Consider the following 19633-nt stretch of genomic DNA (forward strand, 5'->3'; position numbering starts at 1 on the left):
TGAATAAACATGTTGTGGGTGCTCCAGAAGGAGAAGAGAAGAGAAAAGGAGAAGAAAGACTGATAGAGGACATAATCACTGAAAATTTCCTATCTCTTATGAAAGACATAAAATTGCAGATCCAAGAAGTGCAGAGTACCACAAACAGAATAGAACTAAATAGACATACTCGAAGACACTTATTAATCAGATTGTCAAATGTCAAAGACAAAGAGAGAACTTTGAAAGCAGCAAGAGAAAAACAATCCATCACATACAAGGGAAGCCCAATAAGACTATGCATGGATTTCTCACCAGAAACCATGGAGCTAAGAAGGCAGTGGTACGATATATTTAAGATTCTAAAAGAGAAAGACTGCCAACCAAGAATTCTATACCAGCAAAAGTGTCCTTCAGACATGAGAAGGAGATTAAAATATTTTCAGACAATCACAGAAAATTTGTGACTCAGAGACCAGCTCTGCAAGAAATAATAAAGGGTGCATTAGAGGAAGTTAAGAAAAAGCAGGAGAGAGAGGTACGGAGAAGAGTGTGAAAATGAAGAGTATCCATAAAGGTAAAAAGAAAAAAAATATTAGACATGATATATAAAATCCAAAAGACAAAATGATAGAAGAAAGTACTATGGTTACAGTAATAACATTAAATGTTAATGGATTAAACTCCCCAATCAAAAGACATAGACTGGAAGAATGGATTAAAAAACAGGACCCATTTATATGCTGTCTACTGGAGACCCATTTTAGACCCAAGGACAAAAATAGATTGAAAGTGAAAGGTTAGGAAAAGATATTTCAAAAAACAACAATCAGAAAAGAGTAGAGGTAGTGATACTAATATCTGACAAATTAGACTTCAAATGTAAAACAATTAAAAAAAAAGAAAGAAGGACATTATGAATTAATAAAAGGAGCAATTCAACAAGAAGACATAACAATCATAAATATTTATACACCCAGTCAGTGTGCTCCAAAATACATGAGGCAAACACTGACTACATTGAAGGGAGAAATAATAGTTGGAGACTTCAATTCCCCACTCTCATCAATGGATAGAACATCTAGACAGAGGATCAAACAGAAGCAGAGAATATGAATAATATGATAAATGAACTATACTTAACAAACATTTACAGAACATTACACCCCACAGCAGCAGGATATGCATTTTCCTCAAGTGCTCATGAATCATTCTCAAGGATAGACCATATACTGGGTCACAAAGCAAGTCTCAATAAATTTTAAAAGATTGAAATCATACAAAACACTTTCTCAGATCATAATGGAATGAAGTTGGAAATCAATAACAGGCAGAGGACCAGAAAATTCACAAATATATTGAGACCAAACAACACCTCTTAAACAACCAGTAGATCAAGGAAGAAATTACAAGAGAAATCAGTAAATATCTAGAGGCAAAAGAAAATGAAGACACAACATATCAAAATTTGTGGGATGCTGGCGGGCCGCGGTGGCTCAGCGGGCAAAGTGCTTGCCTGCTATGCCGGAGGACCTCGGTTCGATTCCCGGCCCCAGCCCATGTAACAAAAACGGAGAAACAAAATACAATAAAACAAGAAAATGTTTAAAAGATGTTTCCCTTTCTTCCTCCCTTCCTTCCTTCTATCCTTCCTTCCTTCTCTCTGTCTTTCCTTTATAAAAAAAAAAAAAAAAAAAAAAAAAATTTGTGGGATGCAGCAAAGGCAGTGCTAAGAGGGAAATATATTGCTTTAAATGCCTATATTAAAAAGGAAGAAAGAGTAAAAATTGATAAGTTAACTGTTCACTTGGAAGAATTAGAGAAAAAACAGCAAACTAAACCCAAAGCAAATAAAAGTAAAGAACTAAAGAAAATTAGCACAGAAATAAATGAAATTGAGATATGAAAACAATCAAGAAAATCAACAAAACCAGAAGTTGTTTCTTTGAGAAAATTAGTGAAATTGATGCACTCTTAGCTAGGTTGAGAGAGAGAAGGGATGGGAGGAGGATGCAAATAAAATCAGAAATGGAAGAGGAGACATAACTACTGATCCTACAGAAATAAAGGAACTAATGAGAGGATTGAGAGGATATTATGGGCAACTATATCTTAATAAACTAGACAACATAGATGAAATGGACAACTTCATAGAAAGGCATGAACAACCAACATTGACTTGAGAAATAGAAATAGATGATTTCAACAAACCAATCACAAGTAAAGAGATTGAATCAGTCATCAAGAAGCTCCCCAGAAGAAAAGTCTAGGACAAGATAGCTTCACATGTAATTCTACTAAGCGTTCAAGAAAGAATTAGTACCAATCCTACTCAAAATCTTCAAAAAGGAGGGAAAGCTACCTAACTCATTCTATGAAGACAACATCACCCTAATACCAAAGCCAAAGACACTACCAGAAAAGAAAAGCACACACTAATCTCTTTAATGAATATATACGCAAAAATCCTCAGCAAAATACTTGCAAATCGAACACAGCAGCACATTAAAAGAATTGTACACCATGACCAAGTGGGGTTTATTCCAGGTACACAAGCATGGTTCAACATAAGAAAATCAATTAATGTAATACACCATATCAACAAATCAAAGCAGAATACCACATGATCATATTGATTGATGCAGAAAAGACATTTGACAAAATTCAATATCCTTTCCTGATGAAAACACTTCAAAGGGTAGGAGTAGATGGGAACTTCCTCAACATGATAAAGGGAATATATGAAAAACCCACAGCTAACATCATCCTCAATGGGGAAAGACTGAAAACTTTCCCTCTAAGATCAGGAATAAGACAAGGATGCCCACTGTCACCATTGTTATTCAATGTTGTGCTGGAAGTTTTAGCCAGAACAATTAGATAAGGAAAAGAAATACAAGCCATTGAAATTGGAATGATGAAGTAAAACTCTCACTATCTGCAGATGATATGATACTATATTCTGAATTCCCCCAAATCAACAGCAAAGCTACTAGAGCTAATAAATGAGTACAGCAAAATGGCAGGGTATAAGATCAACACTGAAAAAACAATAGTGTTTCTATACACTAGTAATCAGCAATCTGAGGAGGAAATCAAGAAAAAAATTCCATTTACAATAGTAACCAAGGGATTCAAATATTTAGGAATAAACTTAACTAAGGATACAAAAGATACACAGTAAACTACACGAAATTGCTAAAATAAATCATGGAAGGCATAAATAAATGGAAGGCCATACCATGTTCATGGATTGGAAGACTCAATTTAGTTAAGATGTCAATTTTACCCAAACTGATTTATAGATTCAATGCAATACCAATTAAAATCCCCAAAACTTACTTTGCAGAAATAGAAAAACCAATAACAAATTTATTTGGAAGGACAGGGTGCCCCAAATAGCTAAAAATATCTTGAGAAAGAAAAATGAAGTGGGAGATCCCATACTACCTGACTTTAAAACATATTACAAAGCTACAATAGTAGAAACAATATGGTACTGACATAAAGATAGATACACTGACCAAAGGAGTTGAATTGAGTGTTCAGAGTATACCTTCTCATCTATGGACAATTCATCTCTGATAAGGTGGTCCAGCCAACTCATATGGGACAGAGCCGCTTCTTCAGTAAATGGTGCTTGGAGGACGGGATATCTACATGCAAGAGAATGAAAGAGGATCCATACATCACACACTATACAAAAGTTAACTCAAAATGGATCAAAGACCTAGACAGTAGAGCTAAGACCATAAAACTTTCAGAAGAAAATCTAGGGAAATATCTTATAAATCTTAAAATAAGAGGTGGTTACCTAGACCTTACATTCAAAGCATAGGCACTGAAAAAAATAAATATATAAATGGAGCTCCTCAAAATTAAACACTTTTGTGCTTCAAAAAAACTTTGTTAGGAAAGTAAAAAAAGGAGCCTACACAGTGGGAGATGGTATTTGGAAACCACATATCAGATAGGGTTTACTATCCAGAATATATACAGATTCTTCAACTCAACAGCAAAAAGACAAACAACTCGATTGAAAAATGGGCAAAAGACATGAACAGACACTTCTCAGAAGAGGAAATACAAATGACTGAAAGGCACAGGAAAACATACTCAGCTTTAGTGGTTACTAGGGAAGTGCAAATCAAAACCACAATGAGACATCATCTGACACCCACTAGATTGGCCATTATAAAAATATATATGTTTTTTTTACATAAAGCACAAAGTGCTGGAGAGGATGTGGAGAAAGAGGCACACTTACCCACTGTTAGTGGGAATGTCAAATGGTACAACTGCTGTGGAAGACAGTTTGGTGGTTCCTCAGGAAGCTGAGGATGGAATTGCCAGATGATCCAGCAATCCCATTACTAGGTATATATTTAGAGGAACTGAAGGCAAGGACCCAAATGGACATTCACATACCGATGTTTATAGCAGCGTTATTCACAATTGCCAAGAGATGGACACAGCCCAATGTCCATCAACGAGTGGCTGAACAAGTGTAATGCACACACATGATGGACTGTTACTCAGTTGTAAGACAGAACACAGGCATGAAGCATGTAACAATGTAGATGAATCTTGAGGACACTATGCTGAGTGAAATTAGTAAGAAACAAAAGGACAAATACTGTATGGTATCACCAATATGAACTAACATTAATGATAAACTTGGAGAGTTGACGTTAAGAACGCAGGTTATCAGGAGGTAAAAGAAGGTAGAGACTGGGCATGTGATGCTGAAGAAATACAGATTGTGCAGTAGGACTGATTGTAAAAATTCAGAAATGGATAGCACAATAATGTAAGTACACTGAATGAAGCTGAATGTGAAGATGTTTGAGGGAGAAGGGCTGGCTGGGGGCATGTATGAAACTAGAAGGAAAGATAGAGGATAAAGACTGCAACGGTATAATTTAGGAATGCCTAGAGTGGAAAGTGATGGTGATTAAATGTACACGTAAAAAAAAATTATGCCTGAGGAAGAAAAAATAGAATGTCAAAAGTGCAAGGTGTTGAAAACGGATGGCATACGGGAATAAATACAATCAATGCAAGCTAGTGTCTAGAGTCAAAGGTAACATTGTAATACGCTTCCACTGAATGTAACAGATGCATTATTCCAAAACTAAATGTCAACAGGCTGGGGAAATGGGAAAGGGGTATGGATTCTTTGTGGAAGAAAAGGAAATGTCTTCATAAAGATTATGGTGGCAAAGGTATGTCTATATATGTTGGTTGGATTGTAGAATTGTAAACAAAACTGTTTTAGAATGAGTAGAGAAAAATGAGTGCTAGAGAAAAGGCAGAGAAAGAGATGTACTATTCACTGTTGCTAGGGAAACTGAGAGGTGCAGCCCCTTGGCAGTGTGGTGGCTCCACACGAGGCTAGGGGTGGGGTTGCCATATGCTCCTGCAACCCTGTTACTCAGTATATACCTGGAAGAACTGAGTCTGGGGGCATTTGCACACTAATGTTTCTGGTGGCAGTGTCCCTGATTCACAATGGATGGAAGTGGCCTAAGGATACAATGGCAGAGGAATGAAAGGGGAACTGCGTGGTGTATACATACAATGGACTACTGAGCACCTGCGAGAAGGAATAAAGCTGTGAGACATGTGACTATAAGAATGCACCTTAAGGACTGTATGCTGAATGAATTGTCAGGAACAAAAAGACAAATATTTTCATGCCTCAATCATACGGACTAACTATAATATAAAAACTCAGTGAACTAAAGTCAAGAGTATGGGATGTCAGGTTGGGGCCTATTGTAAAGGGTCCTAGATGGTAAGCTCTTACAGCAGTCACATATATTCAGCAGGTGTAACTGTTAATTCTAAATTCTGAGATACTGAGCTGTTTGTTTATAACCTGGTCTTTCCCAGAAACTTTGGGCATTTATGTGACACCTGAGACTCAGAGCTAGAGCTCTGAAGCTATGGAAGTCAGCAGTACCACATACAGGAATGCTTAAAAAGTTGAAAAAGTGATCAGACACTGAGTAGAGATATGAATGAAGCTGATCTGGATAGGACTAAGATATGTCAGAACACAGGGTAAAGGATGATATCATCCATATTTTAAAACTTCAGCTTCTGTGTGAGACCAAAGGGAGAGATTTTGGTTGGTGCAAAATTTATATTTTGGGTAGCGAATTACCTAATTTAACTTGTATGGTCAGTTTAGTTGAACACCATAAGATATGGAATCTTGAATAGAGTATGAAATTTTGTTGGTTTGTCCAGGTTAGTGTGATGCCCCAATATATCCCAGAGTAATTTGGGCAGTGAATAAAGAAGTATTTGCTAAGTCCCCTTGAGGGGCTGGGGAAAAGGAGGAAATATTAAGCTTCCCCTTTTGAAGAATCTCATATATTCTCACAAGCAGTGGGGACAATCAAATCAATATGCTGAGCCCTTGATCTTGGGTTTCACCCCTATGAAACTTATTCCTGCAAAGGGATATGCTAATCCTACTTAAAATTAGGCCAAAGAGTCATCCCCAGAGACCTTCTTTTGTTACTCAGATGTGGCTTCTCTCTCTAAAGCCAACTCGGCAGGTGAATTCATGCCTACCCCCCTGTATGGAACATGATTCTCAGGGGTGTAAATTTCCCTGACAATGTGGGATAGAACTCCAGGGATGAGCTGGAACCCAGCATCATGGGATTGAGAAAGTCTTCTTGACCAAAAGAGCTTTCCTTTTTGAGATATGAGGCAAAATAAAGTTTCAGTGGCTGAGAGGTTTCAAACAGAGTCAAGAGGTTATCCTGGAGTTATTCTTATGCATTAGATAGAGATACCCATTTTTAGTTTATGGTGTATTGGAGTGGCTGGAGGGAAGTACCTGAAACTGTTGAGCTGTGTTCCAATAGCCTAGATTCTTGAAGACAATTGTATAAAGATATAACTTTTAGAAAGTGACTGTGATTGTGAAAAACCTCGTGTCTGATGCTCCTTTATCCAAGGTATGGACAGATGAGTAAAAATATATGGGTAAAAATAAATAATAGAGGGGATGAGGGGTAAAATAAATTAGGTAGATTGAAATACTAGTGGTCAATGAGCGGGAGGGGTAAGGAGTATCGGATGTATGAGTTTTTCCTTTTTTCTTTTTTCTTTTTCTGGAGTGATGCAAATGTTTTAAAAAATGATCATGGTCTTGAATACAGAACTGTGTGATGATATTGTATGAATCATTGATTGTACACCATGTATAGAATGTATGTGTGTGAAGATTTCTCAATAAAAATATTTTAAAAAAGAAGGGCTACTATTAGAAAGCATAAAATTACAAATGTTAGAGAGGCTGTTGAGAAATAGGAACAATCATTCATTGTTGGCAGGAATTTAGTATGGTGCAGTTGCTGTGGAAAACAGTTTTGTGGTTCCTCAGAAAGTTCAGTATAGAATTACCATATGATCTGGCAATCCCACTTTTACATATATTCCCAAAAGAATTGAAAGTAGGGGCTCAGACAGATATTTGCACACTGATGTTCCTAGTGTCATTATTCACAATTACCAAAAGATGGAAGCCCCCTACGTACCCATCAGCTGACGAATGAATAAAGAAAATGTAGCATGCACATGTGGTGGAATACTATTCAGCTATGAAAATGAACGAAATTCTGACACACACAGCAACATGGATAAACATTAAAGAATCATTTTGCATGAAATATGCCAGACGTGAATAAATTGGGGAATTGCTATGGTTGCACAAGCATTCTCAAGACAAGACACATGTGTAGAAATGATTGGGGAGGCCTTTATATTTTGACCTTGAGGTATTCTTTAAACTCATTGTATGGATAAGCCCTGAAGGAGAGCCCTGGCACAGGTCAGTCTTCAAAGACTGGGGAAGATGATTTCTTTTCGTTAGCTCCTGCCATTCAAAAAAAGGTCTGCCATGATGTAACTAGATACAAGCTTAAAGAACTGATGCCTCTGAGTCTAAATTCCAGTGATAAAACATTAAAATATCAAAATGTTCAGGTTTCAACAAAATATTACAAAACCTGCAAAGTAACAGGAAGTGATGCCCATGGAAAAGGAGAAGATTAAAGCATTAGAAATCATCAAGGAGAAAGGCTTGACTTGGGCATACCACACAGAGACTTTTATTTTTTCATTTCTTAATAAGTTTATTAAGAAATAATTCACATATCTTACAACTCACCCATTGTAAATGTATAATTCAACAGTTTTTAGCATATTCATAAAGTTATGCAACTATCACCACAATCAAATGTGGAACATTTTCAAGACCCCCAAAAGAAATTCTGTACTGATAAGCAATCACTCTGTATTTTCTCCAACCTCCAGCCCTAGGCAACCATGAAACTACTTTCTGTCTCTAAGTATTTCCCTATTTTGGACATTTCATATAAATAGAATCATATGATACACATGGAATACTCTATTATATGGTTTTGGACTGACTTCTTCCACTTAGTATAATGTTTTCGAGGTTCATTCATGCTGTAGCATGTACAGCACTTTATTTTTTTTTTATGGCTGAATAATATACTATTGAATTGGTATACCACGTTTTATTTATCCTTTCATCAGTCAGTTAACTGACTGATTTGGGTTGATCCCACTTTTTGACTGGTAGGAACCGTGCTGCTATGGATATTTGTGTACAAATTTTTGCATGGTTGTATGTTTTCAATGCACTGGAGTATATACCTAGAAATGAATCATATGGCAACTCTAACAGCCACTGTACCCTCTTACAGTGCCATGAGCAGTATGTGAGGGTCCCAATCTCTGCACAGCCTCATCAATGCTTGTTATTTTTTATTTTAGCCATCCTGATGTGTGTGAAGTGGTATCTCGTGGTGGCTTTGATTTCAGCACGATTGATGGCTAATGATATTTAGAATCTTTTCATGTGCTTTTTTTTCATCTTTTTCCTGTACTTACTTTTTTTTTTTTTTTTTTTTGCATGAGCAGGCATCAGGAATCGAACCTGGGTCTCCGGCATGGCAGGCAAGAATTCTGCTACTGAGCCACTGTTGCACCACCCTATACTTACTTTAATTGTTTTAAACAGTTTTATTCACACACCATACACTATCTGATGTGTGCAATCAATGGCTGTTGGTATAATCATATAGCTATGCGCTCACCACCACAATATAATATAAGAACATTCTCATTTCTTCTGAAAAAAAAGTCCCATTCCCCTTATACCTTCCTATAATTGACATTTGGCTTTGATATACTACCTTTGTTATAAATTAATGAAAGAATATTAAAATGTTACTGCTAATTATAGACCTTAGCTTGTATTAATTGTATTTTTCCCATGTACCACCCTGTTACTAACACTTTCTAAAAGTGATGTACATTTGTTTTAGTTCATGTAAGAACTCTCTTATATTTGTACAGTTAACACTCATTATGCACTTTAGGTTTTGCTAAATTATACAGTCCAGTTTTTATCATGTACCCTTCCTTCCCATACAAAGAGTTTTTTAAGTGATAAATTGCTTTTTAAAATATTTTTATTGAGAAATCTTCACAGACATACATGGTGTACAATCAATGACTCACAATGTCATCACGTGGTTGTGTATTCATCACCATTATCATTTTTTAAAACATTTGCATCACTCCACAAAAACAAATAAAAAGAAGAAACTCATACATGCCTTACCCCTCCCTCTCTACCCAATTTATTTTACCCTTTGTCCCCATTATTATTTATTCATTTTTTGATCTATATTTTATTATTTATTCATTTTTTGATCTATATATGGACTCTTATGTCCATACTCTGGATAAAAGGAGCATTAGACACAAGGTTTTCAGAATCAGATAGTCATGTTGTAAACTACTGTCTTCAAGAATCTAGGCTACTGGAACACAGCTCAACAGTTTCAGGTACTTCCCTCCACCCAGTGCAATACACCATAAACTAAAAAGGGATATCTATATAATGCATAAGAATAGCCTTCAAAATGCCCTCTCTACTCTATTTGAAATCTCTCAGCCACTGATACTTTATTTTGCTCATTTCTCTCCTCCCCCTTTTGGTCAAGAAGACTTTCTTTATCCCTTGATGCTGGGTCCCAGCTCATCCTGAGATTTCTGTCACATGTTGCTAGGGAGATTTATACCCCTGGGAGTCATGTCCCACATAGAGGGGGTGCAGTGGGTTCACTTGCCATGTCAGCTTAGAGAGAGACACTATATCTGAGCAACAAAAGATGTTTTCTGGGGGTGAAATTTAGGCCTAATTTTAAGTAGGCTTAACCTGTCCTTTGCAGAAATAAGTTTCATAGGGGCAAAGCCCAAGATCAAGGGCTTGGCTTATTGATTTGGTTGTTCCCACTGCTTGAGAGAATATGTGAGATTCTTCAAATTGGGAAGTTTAATATTTTCTCCTTTCTCCTCAGTCCCCCAAGGGGACTTTGCTCACTGTCCAAATCACCCTGGGATTTATCAAGGCATCACACTAACCTGGACAAGCCAACCAAATCTCATACCTTATTCAAGATTCCAGGTACTTATGGTGTTCAACTAAACTGACCATACAAGTTAAATTAGGTAATTTGCTACCCAAAAGATAAAAATCTCTCCCTTTAGTCTCACACAGAAGTTGAAATTTTAAAATATGGATGATATCATCCTTTACCCTGTATTCTGATTTACCTTAGTCCTATCCAGATCAGCTTCATTCATAACTCTACTCAATGTCTGATCATTTTGTCAACTTTTTAAGCAGATACTGCTGACTTTCATAGCTTCAGAGCTCTAATGCTGAGTCTCAGGTGTCACATAAATACCCAAAGTTTCTAAGAATGACTGGATTATAAACAAACAGTTCAGTATCTCAGAATTTAGAATTAGCAGTTATACCTGCTGAATATATGTGACTACTGTAAGAGCTTACAGTCTAAGACCCTTTACAATAGGCCCCAACCTGACAACCCATATTCTTTACTTCAGTTCGCTGAGGTTTTATATTATAGTTAGTCAATATGACTGAGGCATGATAATATTTGTCTTTTTGTTCTTGAAATTTCATTCAACATACAGTCCTTAAGTTTCATTCACGTGGTTGCATGCCTCACAACTTCATTCCTTCTTGCAGGTACTCAGTAGTTCATTGCATGTATACACCACAGTTCCCCTTTCCACTCCTCACTCGTTGTACCCATAGGCCACCTCCATTTGTTGTGGATTGGGAACACTGCTGCCAGAAGCACCAGTGTGCAAATGTCCATTCGTGTCCCCAGATTCAGTTCCTCCAGGTATATAGTGAGCAATGAGGATTCAGGATCATATGGCAACCCCACCCCTAGCCTCCTGTGGGACCAACACACTGCCCTCCAAGGGGCTGCACCTCTCATTTCCCTACCGACAGTGAATAGGTGCATCTCTTTCTCTGCATTTTCTCTAGCACTTGTTTCTCCACGTTCTTAAGCAGTTTTATTCACACATCATATAGTTCAACCTAAGTATATAGACATGCTTTTGCCACCATTCTCTATCTGAAGACATTTCCTTTTCTTCCACAAAGAATCCATACCCCTTTCCCATTTCCCCCGTCTGTTGACATTTAGTTTCAGCTTAATGCCTTTGTTACATTCAGCCACACTAAGACTTTTAAAATAATGGTCTTAAATATGTTCGAAGGACTGAAGGAAAATATGGACAAAGAACTAACCACAGGCAAAGAACTAAAGGAAATGAGGAAAATGATAGAGGAACACAAAGAAAATATCAAAAGTGAGATGGATATTATGAAAAGGAGACAAACAGAGCTGAAGACAACAATAACAGAAATTTTAAATTTTAAATTCAAGAACATTTGCAGCTGGCAGAAGAAAGAATCAGTGAATTTGAAGATAAGAATCTGAATTCATCCAATCTGAGAAGCAAAAGGAAGAAAGAATGAACAAAAGTGAACCGAGCCTGAGGAACTTGTAGGACACCATCAAACATACCATTATGCAGGAGCTTTCCCTAGCTCCCGCCTGGGGTCTTCCTTGCAGCGAGACGGGGGAACTCGGTAGCCGACTGGTCCCGGGTGCTCGAAGGTCTGGAGGGCGCGCGAGACGAAGAACGACTCCCGGGAACTGGAGGAGCTGGCAAGGCGAGCACACCAGAACGTTTATTAGCGGAAGTACAGAGCTTTATATAGTGGTGTGGCGGAAATAGGGGTGGGGCCAGGAGAGGCGCGCTGCGTGATTGGTGAGGAGGCTAAGGGGTGGCAGCGAGGGATTGGGTGAGCTGAGAGCAGAAAGGTCCAATGGAATAGCTTGAATATGTTGCTAGGCAGAGAGCTAGAGGAACGGGGCCGAAATTACATCCGGCACCATTATATGCTTTATGAGAAGAAGGTGAAGAAAGGGAGACAAGGAGCAGAGAGAATATTCAAAGAAATAATGGCTGAAAACTACCCCACTCTAATGGAAGATATGGATAAACACACCCAAGATGCTCAACAAACTCCAAACAAAACAATCTCAGAGACCCAGACCATGGCATATTATAATGAAGCTGTCAAATGCCAAACATAAAAGAAGAACTCTGAAAGTTGCAAGAGAGAAGCAATGTGTCATGAAAAAGGGAACCTCAATAAAATTAAGTGCCAATTTCTCTTCAGAAACCATGGAGGCAAGAAGGCAGTGGGAAGACAGGCTTAAAGTGCTGAAAACAAAAGATTGTCGACCAGAATTCTATATCCTTCACAATCATCTTTAGAAAATAAGGAAGGGATAAGACATTCCCAGATAAACAAAACACGAAGGAGTCCATTACCAGGAGACTGACTGTACAGGAGATACTAAAGAGAGTTCTCTGCATTGAGGGAAAAGGGCAATAGGCAATAGATCAAAGCTGCATGAAGAAATAACAATCTCCATCGAGGATCACAACATGGCCAGTCCTGTATTTTTCATGGGTTAGTAACTCCACTTTTTACTCCCCACAGGATTTAAAACACAAATGCATAAAATGCAATGCGACATCAGTGGTTTTAAGCTCATAATGTATAAGCATACACTTTGTGATGGGAACTACATAAGGTAGTTGGAGAGAGTTGGGGAGATGGAGGGGTACAGAAATCTAGTTCATGTACACTGTTGAAATTGTCTATATAAAAGCAAACAATACTGTTATAGATTTTGGATGTTAAATTTAAGCCCTTGGTAACTACAAAGAAAAGTATTGGAGAATATGTGAGCCCATAGAAACAGAAAATAGAGTTCAGCTTGCACAAGGTGGGGGCAGGGGAAATGTGGGGTTTCTGTTTGGGGAGGTGGGAAAGTTTTAGAGATAGGAGGAGGTGGGATCACTGTAACACAGTAAATGTGATTAATCGACTGAATGAGATACTTGAGAGTGGTTGAGATGGGAAAGTTTATGTTGTATATATATATATTTGCCCAGAATAAAATTTAAAAAGCCACTACAGAGAAAATGACAATTAAATGCAGTACTTGATCCTCGACAGGATCTAAGAAGGGAGGAGAAAAGGCTTAAAAGGACATTATTGGGGACGGGCCACAGTGGCTCAGCATGCGGAGTTCTTGTCTGCCATGCCAGAGACCTGGGTTCTGTTCCCAGTGCCTGCCCATGAAAAAAAAAAAAGGACATTATAGGGATTATGAAAATATTGAACTGTAGACTGTAAGCTTTGGATCAATGTTAAATTTCTTGAACTGGATAACTGTACTTAATAAGGTGGTTACGTAAGTGAATATCCTTATTCTTCACACTCAAGTGTTCAGAAACGTAACTGATAAAGAAATAGACACATAGCTAGATATACAGATAGTCTGATGAATGGGTAGATAGAACAGTATGGCAAATGTGGCAAAATGTTTAATTTTGTGCATCTGTGTATCTGGGTTGGGCGTGAGGAGGGAGGAAGAGGTTTGTATTATTTTTGCAACTTTCTTTTAAGTTTGAAGGTATTTCAAAATAAAAAGTTAAAAATATTTTAAATGAAAATCCCAATGAAGGTTTTTTTTATATTTTTTATTTTAGATAGAACTTGACAAACTGATTTTAACAATCATATGGAAGAGCTAGAGAATTTTGAAGACGAACACAAGGGGGTGGGGTGGAGGAAGTTTTCTCCTCCAGGAAAACAAGATTCTTAGTGATATTATAAAGGAACCATACTTAGCTAGTGGGACTGTGATGCAGAACAGAGAAGCCAGGAAGAGACCCACGCACACTTGGGAAGGATATAAACAGGTGGTGTAGCAAATACATGGGGACAAATTAATTTTAAAAAATGAGGATGGTTGAAAAGTTGGTTATCCATGTGGAAAAATATAAAATTAGGTTTCCTATTTCCATACCCCAAAATAATAACTAAAGAGAAAATCTTTAAAACTTTTGGAAGAAATATGGAGAGTACTTCATGATCATTGGGTATGTAATGACTTCTTAAACAGGACCCAGAAACACATTGTAAAAAAACAATTTCTGTTCAAAAAAGAAATCTTACACAAAATTGAAGACAAGATTCAGGCTAGGGGAAGGTATTTGCCACTCATAAAACTGATGAAAGATTATTATCTATAATTTGTAAAGAAATCCCACAAGTAGGAAAAAAATAATCAATACAAGATAAAAATATGCAAAGAATGTGAAATGGCAAAGAAAAGAAAACTGCACTCAGGAAATAGAAATTTAAACTATGAGATACCATTTCACACCTGCCAGCTTGGCAGCAATTTAAAAAGATATTACTAAGCATTTATAAAGATGTTGAAGGCTAGATAAACTCTCATGGATTGCTGATGGGAGTGTAAATTAGTACAAACATTTTGATGAGCAATTTGGCAATGTCTAGTAACTTCAAATGTTACTTCAAGTGTCCATCACTCTGTATTTAACTTCTAGAGAAACCTGTTAATGTGCAAAAGGAGACTTGTGTTAGAATATTTATTACAACACTGTTCATATTAGGGAAAAAGGGGAAATAAAAATCTACATATCCATCAACATGAGAATGAATAAACAAGTGGAGTTGGATAAGCAGCACAGTGAAAAGGCTACATGGATAAATTTCAAAAACTTAATGTGGTGCAAAAAAATCACCTTGTAATATGACATATTGAGTGTGATACATTTTATATAAAGGTTGAAAACATGTAATGAACATATAGTTACAAATATATGTTTGTATAAATGTACAGGAGAAAGATAAATATCAGAATTTCATAGAGCTGGATGTTGGGCAATTGGATGTCAGATACGTTAGCGTCCTTACTTCTCTGTTTGAAATATTATAATGAAAATAATATGATAAAAATCTTAATTTATATCTACATAACTATAAGTTCAGAGAAAATGACTCCTGAGAGACGTGTGTATATATCTCATGGCTCTGGAGTTCTTTGCATTCTTCTCCTACTAAATCATGAGCTCCCTGACATCAGGGGCACTGTCTTAATCCTCTTTATATTCCTAGGGCTTAGCATAGTGTAGATGGCCAATCTGTGTTTGTTGACTGACTGACTGAAAGAATGAAGGGAGAAAGGGGAAATACAAAAGGAAGAAGGGAAGGAGGAGGATGGGTAGAGAGATTGAGGCAATACTGATGTGGAATTATGTGGAAAGAAGAGAAGAAAGCTACAGAAATTAGCTCAACTGAACTTGAGGCTTGATTAGAGGGAGAAGTCTAGGAAGCTTTCTGGGCCTTCATTTGTGGGGATGGTGTTGGTGGGTCACTACCTGAGGTAGGGAATAGCAAAGGATACATAGATTTAGGAGGGAGATGAGATTAATCTTAAACAAATTGGGTTTTCAGTGCAGGTGGGACCTCTGGGTGTAAATAACCAACTTGCACTAGGATTTATGGATCTAGAGCTTGAGACAGAGGCCAGGCTGGAAATGCAGATTTGGTTATCCTAGGAGAAGAATGGTAAGTATCAGGGCAGTGCATAAGCTGCCCCCGAAAGGGTGGGCAGATTGCGGAGAACGGGGGACTCCAGGAAGTCCCTTGGGAGCACCAACATTTAAGGGCTGTGCAGAGGGAAAGAAACAGGGAAGGAGGCTGAGATGAGGGTCCAGAGAAACAGCAGAGGGGAGTCACAGAAGCCAAGGCAAAAAAGTGTTCCAGGATAGACAGTGAATTAAGTGGGGTCAGATAAGGAAGAGAGGTCAAGAGATGAAAACTGTGGAGTGTCTTTGAATTTAACAAATGAAAGCCATTCATAGTCTTGCGGAAGGAGTTTCATCAGAGAGGTGAGGGTTGGGGGAGAGGTTGTGTTGTATGATGAGCAATCACGAGCTGATGGTGAGTACATGTACAAGAGTGAATCTTGGAACCCGGGCCTTTCAAATGCCTGGACTTGAAGGTTGGAGAGAGAGGTCATCAAGATCACAGGGTAGATTTGGGGGTTTGGAGATAGTGGACTCTTAATAAACCAAGGGAAAGGAATCTGAAGAGAAGTTTAAAATATGGGTGAAGGGGAGATAATTGAAGAATTAAGGTTTTGGTGGAAATGAAAGAATATGCTAATACTATTACCAGCAATACTAAGTAGAATTAGAAATACTAATACGGGCAAACAGAGCACCTGTTATCATCAGATGCTCTTCTAAGTGATCAATGTGAACCTAACTCTTTAATCCTTATGACTGTGCTACAGGTAGGTACAATATTGATCTCCTCTTACAGATGAGGAAACAGGTTCTGAGAGACAAAATAATTATCATCATTGCCATTTATTGAGCTCCTTTTTGTTTATTAGGTACCATGCTAAGAATTTACAAATATTACCTCTCACTGTATGAATAGGTCAGTTATTTTAATATATTTTAGGTATAATAAGACCATAGTGACAACCAGTAGGAATTCAGGTGCCTTGGTCTCTGATTTTTTTTTTTTTTAATTTGGGTTCATGGTCCAGGAACTGAACCTGGGTCTCCCACATGGGAGGTGAGCATTCTACCACTGAACTACCCGTGCACTCCTTTGGTCTCTGATTTCGGAAGGAATAAGAGAAGGATGGATGTGGACACAAAGATGGTTGTGTACTTAGGAGAGGGAGCAGGAAGAGGCAGCAGGAATCGGAGGCAGCTCAGACCCAATGGCTTCAATTTCTTTGGTTAAGTAGAGAAGGAACACATTTATTGTAGAAAACACAGGTAATAAAAGAAAATAAAAATATTTTGATTCCAGGACTTTGTCATAACAACTGTTGAAATTTTGTTTACATATGCAGATATATGTAAGAGGGGGAAACAGTCTGTCCTTCTGATGGAGAGGATAAAGGTCTAAATAAACGAACCCCACAGGACCTAAACCCTATCATTTTAGAGCTTCAAGCAGAACATTTCTCAGAGTGTAAGAGACAGTTTTTTGACATCTCTCCCTTGTCTACGGAAATCTCCCAAAGCGTCTTTGGTTCTGTGAAACATGAAAAGACCCTCTTCCGCAGTGCAGAGGTTTGAGATGCTCTGACAGAAGAGGCCAGGCTTTCCTGGCCAATGTATTAAGAGGTCATCTTTGTGGTGGGCAGAGTCACATCACTGCAGATTATGTTTCTTTTGAGAAATGTTACACATCTAAGTCAGAATTTGGGCTGCTCAATCCCTATTGTTTGAAGACATAATAGGAGACTGTTCTCTAGTATGAGGCAATTGCATGGAAAAGCAAAAACAAAAAGTAGCAATATTTATGTGTGCATTTGTGCTGCTGTTTCAATGTAGGTTGTTATAGATTAAACGTTCTTCATTGAGGAAGTGCCCAAAACACATTTTGGCTTCCTACATGTAGCCCCCATCAGAAGTTGGGGGTGGGCGGGGAGTGGGCAGGGAGTGGTTCCTGGAACCACTGGGGGAAATATACAACAGAATGGGTGCCCAGTGAGTAGCTCCACTTGTGTGGGGAAAGGGTGTGAGGCATGAGGATCCCCTTTGTACTTGGAGGGATAGAAGCCCAGCTGACAGATCTCTGGGAGAGGATATAGGAAAGATGGAGGTGAGTGGCTCTGGGCCCAGGGAGTGGGAGGGGATTGGACCCATTCCTGATCCCACTTCTTTAGATTAGATAAATAGGGAACTTCTTCGAAGGGGCATGGTCCCAGGACTCACAGAAATCAATGGAGCCAAGCACCCAGCTGCACCTTTGCCTTTCAGGCTTGTCCTCCAGAAGCATCTTCTCAAGCAAGGATACCGTTTCTATAAAGACAGGATCATGTTATACATGGTTTTATAACTTATTTCTTTCACTTAGTGTGCTAGTTAGATTCAGTTGTTAACTTGGCCAGGTGAAGGTACCTAACTCTGTTGCTGTGGCCATGAGCCAATGGTACACGAACCTCATCTGTTGCTGATTTACATCTGCAGTCAGCAAAGAGGTATGACTGCTGTAATGAATGATGTTTGATTTAGTTGGCTGGTGCTCAAACGAGAGAGTGCAATGTAGCACAGCCCAAGCAGCTCAGCATACCTCATCTCAGCACTCTCAGCTCAGCCCAGGCCTTTGGAGATGCAGAAAGGAATCACCCCAGGGAAAGTTGTTGGAACCCAGAGGCCTGGAGAGAAGGCCAGCAGAGACCACCCTGTGCCTTCCCACGTAAGAAAGAACCTCAGTGGAAAGTTAGCTGCTTTTCCTCTGAAGAACTAACGAAATAAATCCCCTTTTATTAAAAGCCAATCCATCTCTGGTGTGTTGCATTCCGGCAGCTGGCAAACTAGAACACTTAGCAATAGATTGAAAATGTCTGTCCACATCATTAATTATTCTACACCTGGTGTTCAATGGCTGCTCCATTGTGGGTCAGTCATGGTGTGTAAACTAGTCCTGCATGTTGGAAACGCCCACCAGACTGGACATCTTTGGATACCAAACAAAGTTTTATTGGGCACTGGACAACACTGCATCCTTCCCAGTTTCTGTAAGGATCAGCTATGTCAGTTCTTCCACCTCTCAGTTCTCAAAACACCTTCCTGTGGGCTCTGCCTTCTTCTTCCTCACAGACCACCTGCTGAAGCCCCAGCATGCTTGCCCCCAAGCTCTGGAAGGCCACACATACCAGGCAAACACCAAGGCAAAAGCATGGCTGGGATCCCAGCACCGACTCCCACCCTCCAGCAGCTGAAGTCTTGGCTGAGCTGAGCTGTTTCCCCACAGTGTTTGGCTTGGATGCTAGACCAGGTGAGTCATCCATCCTGGTTCCCTCCTTCAGGCCCAAAGTCTCCTCCAGGGGGTGGGGGGTGCTTTTGCCAAATCAGTGAGATCACAGGTCTCTCCCACAACCTGTGTCCTCCCAGTCCTCTCTCTGAATCTAGGTCCCAAAATGTCTCCTGTGAGGACATGGGCAGAACCTTGCCACAAGAGCTGAGGTACATCAGCTTGACACAGTCCAGGGCCTCCTGTGATCTGGGGCCCAGGCCTAAACGAGTGAAGCACTTCCCCATGGGTGCCCGCTCTCCTCCCCTGGGCGTGGGTCAATGAGGACGCATCTCCCAGATGAGGCCAGACACACCTGGTTGGAATCCCAGCTCCATCACTGGCCACCACGGTTGGGTGACCTTGACTTTAACCTTACTGAGCCCACAGAGATGAGTTTCCTTCATCTTCAAAATGGGAAATGTTATTCATACTTGTGGAGACAAAAAGAGTCAAGGCACATAACATAACAGTCCTTAAAATTAA

The 19633-nt window shown here is 38.9% G+C and overlaps 1 long non-coding RNA gene across 2 annotated transcripts in view; it reads right to left on the minus strand.

Moving 5' to 3' along the window:
- LOC143647784 (uncharacterized) overlaps positions 1–12895 on the minus strand; it is a 52029-nt gene extending 39134 nt beyond the window's left edge. Inside the window, exons 1-3 of one of the 2 annotated variants that reach the window (XR_013158183.1) lie at positions 12769–12895; positions 11952–12092; positions 3536–3635 (exon numbers count right to left, since the gene is read on the minus strand). This is a non-coding gene — a long non-coding RNA (uncharacterized LOC143647784). Of the gene's footprint in view, positions 1–3535; positions 3636–11951; positions 12093–12768 lie in introns of those variants that run through there. The other variant, XR_013158182.1, reaches the window with a different exon arrangement.
- Positions 12896–19633: the final 6738 nt, after the last annotated feature.

This window comes from Tamandua tetradactyla, chromosome 10 (assembly GCF_023851605.1).
Source record: "Tamandua tetradactyla isolate mTamTet1 chromosome 10, mTamTet1.pri, whole genome shotgun sequence".
NCBI lineage: Eukaryota > Metazoa > Chordata > Mammalia > Pilosa > Myrmecophagidae > Tamandua > Tamandua tetradactyla.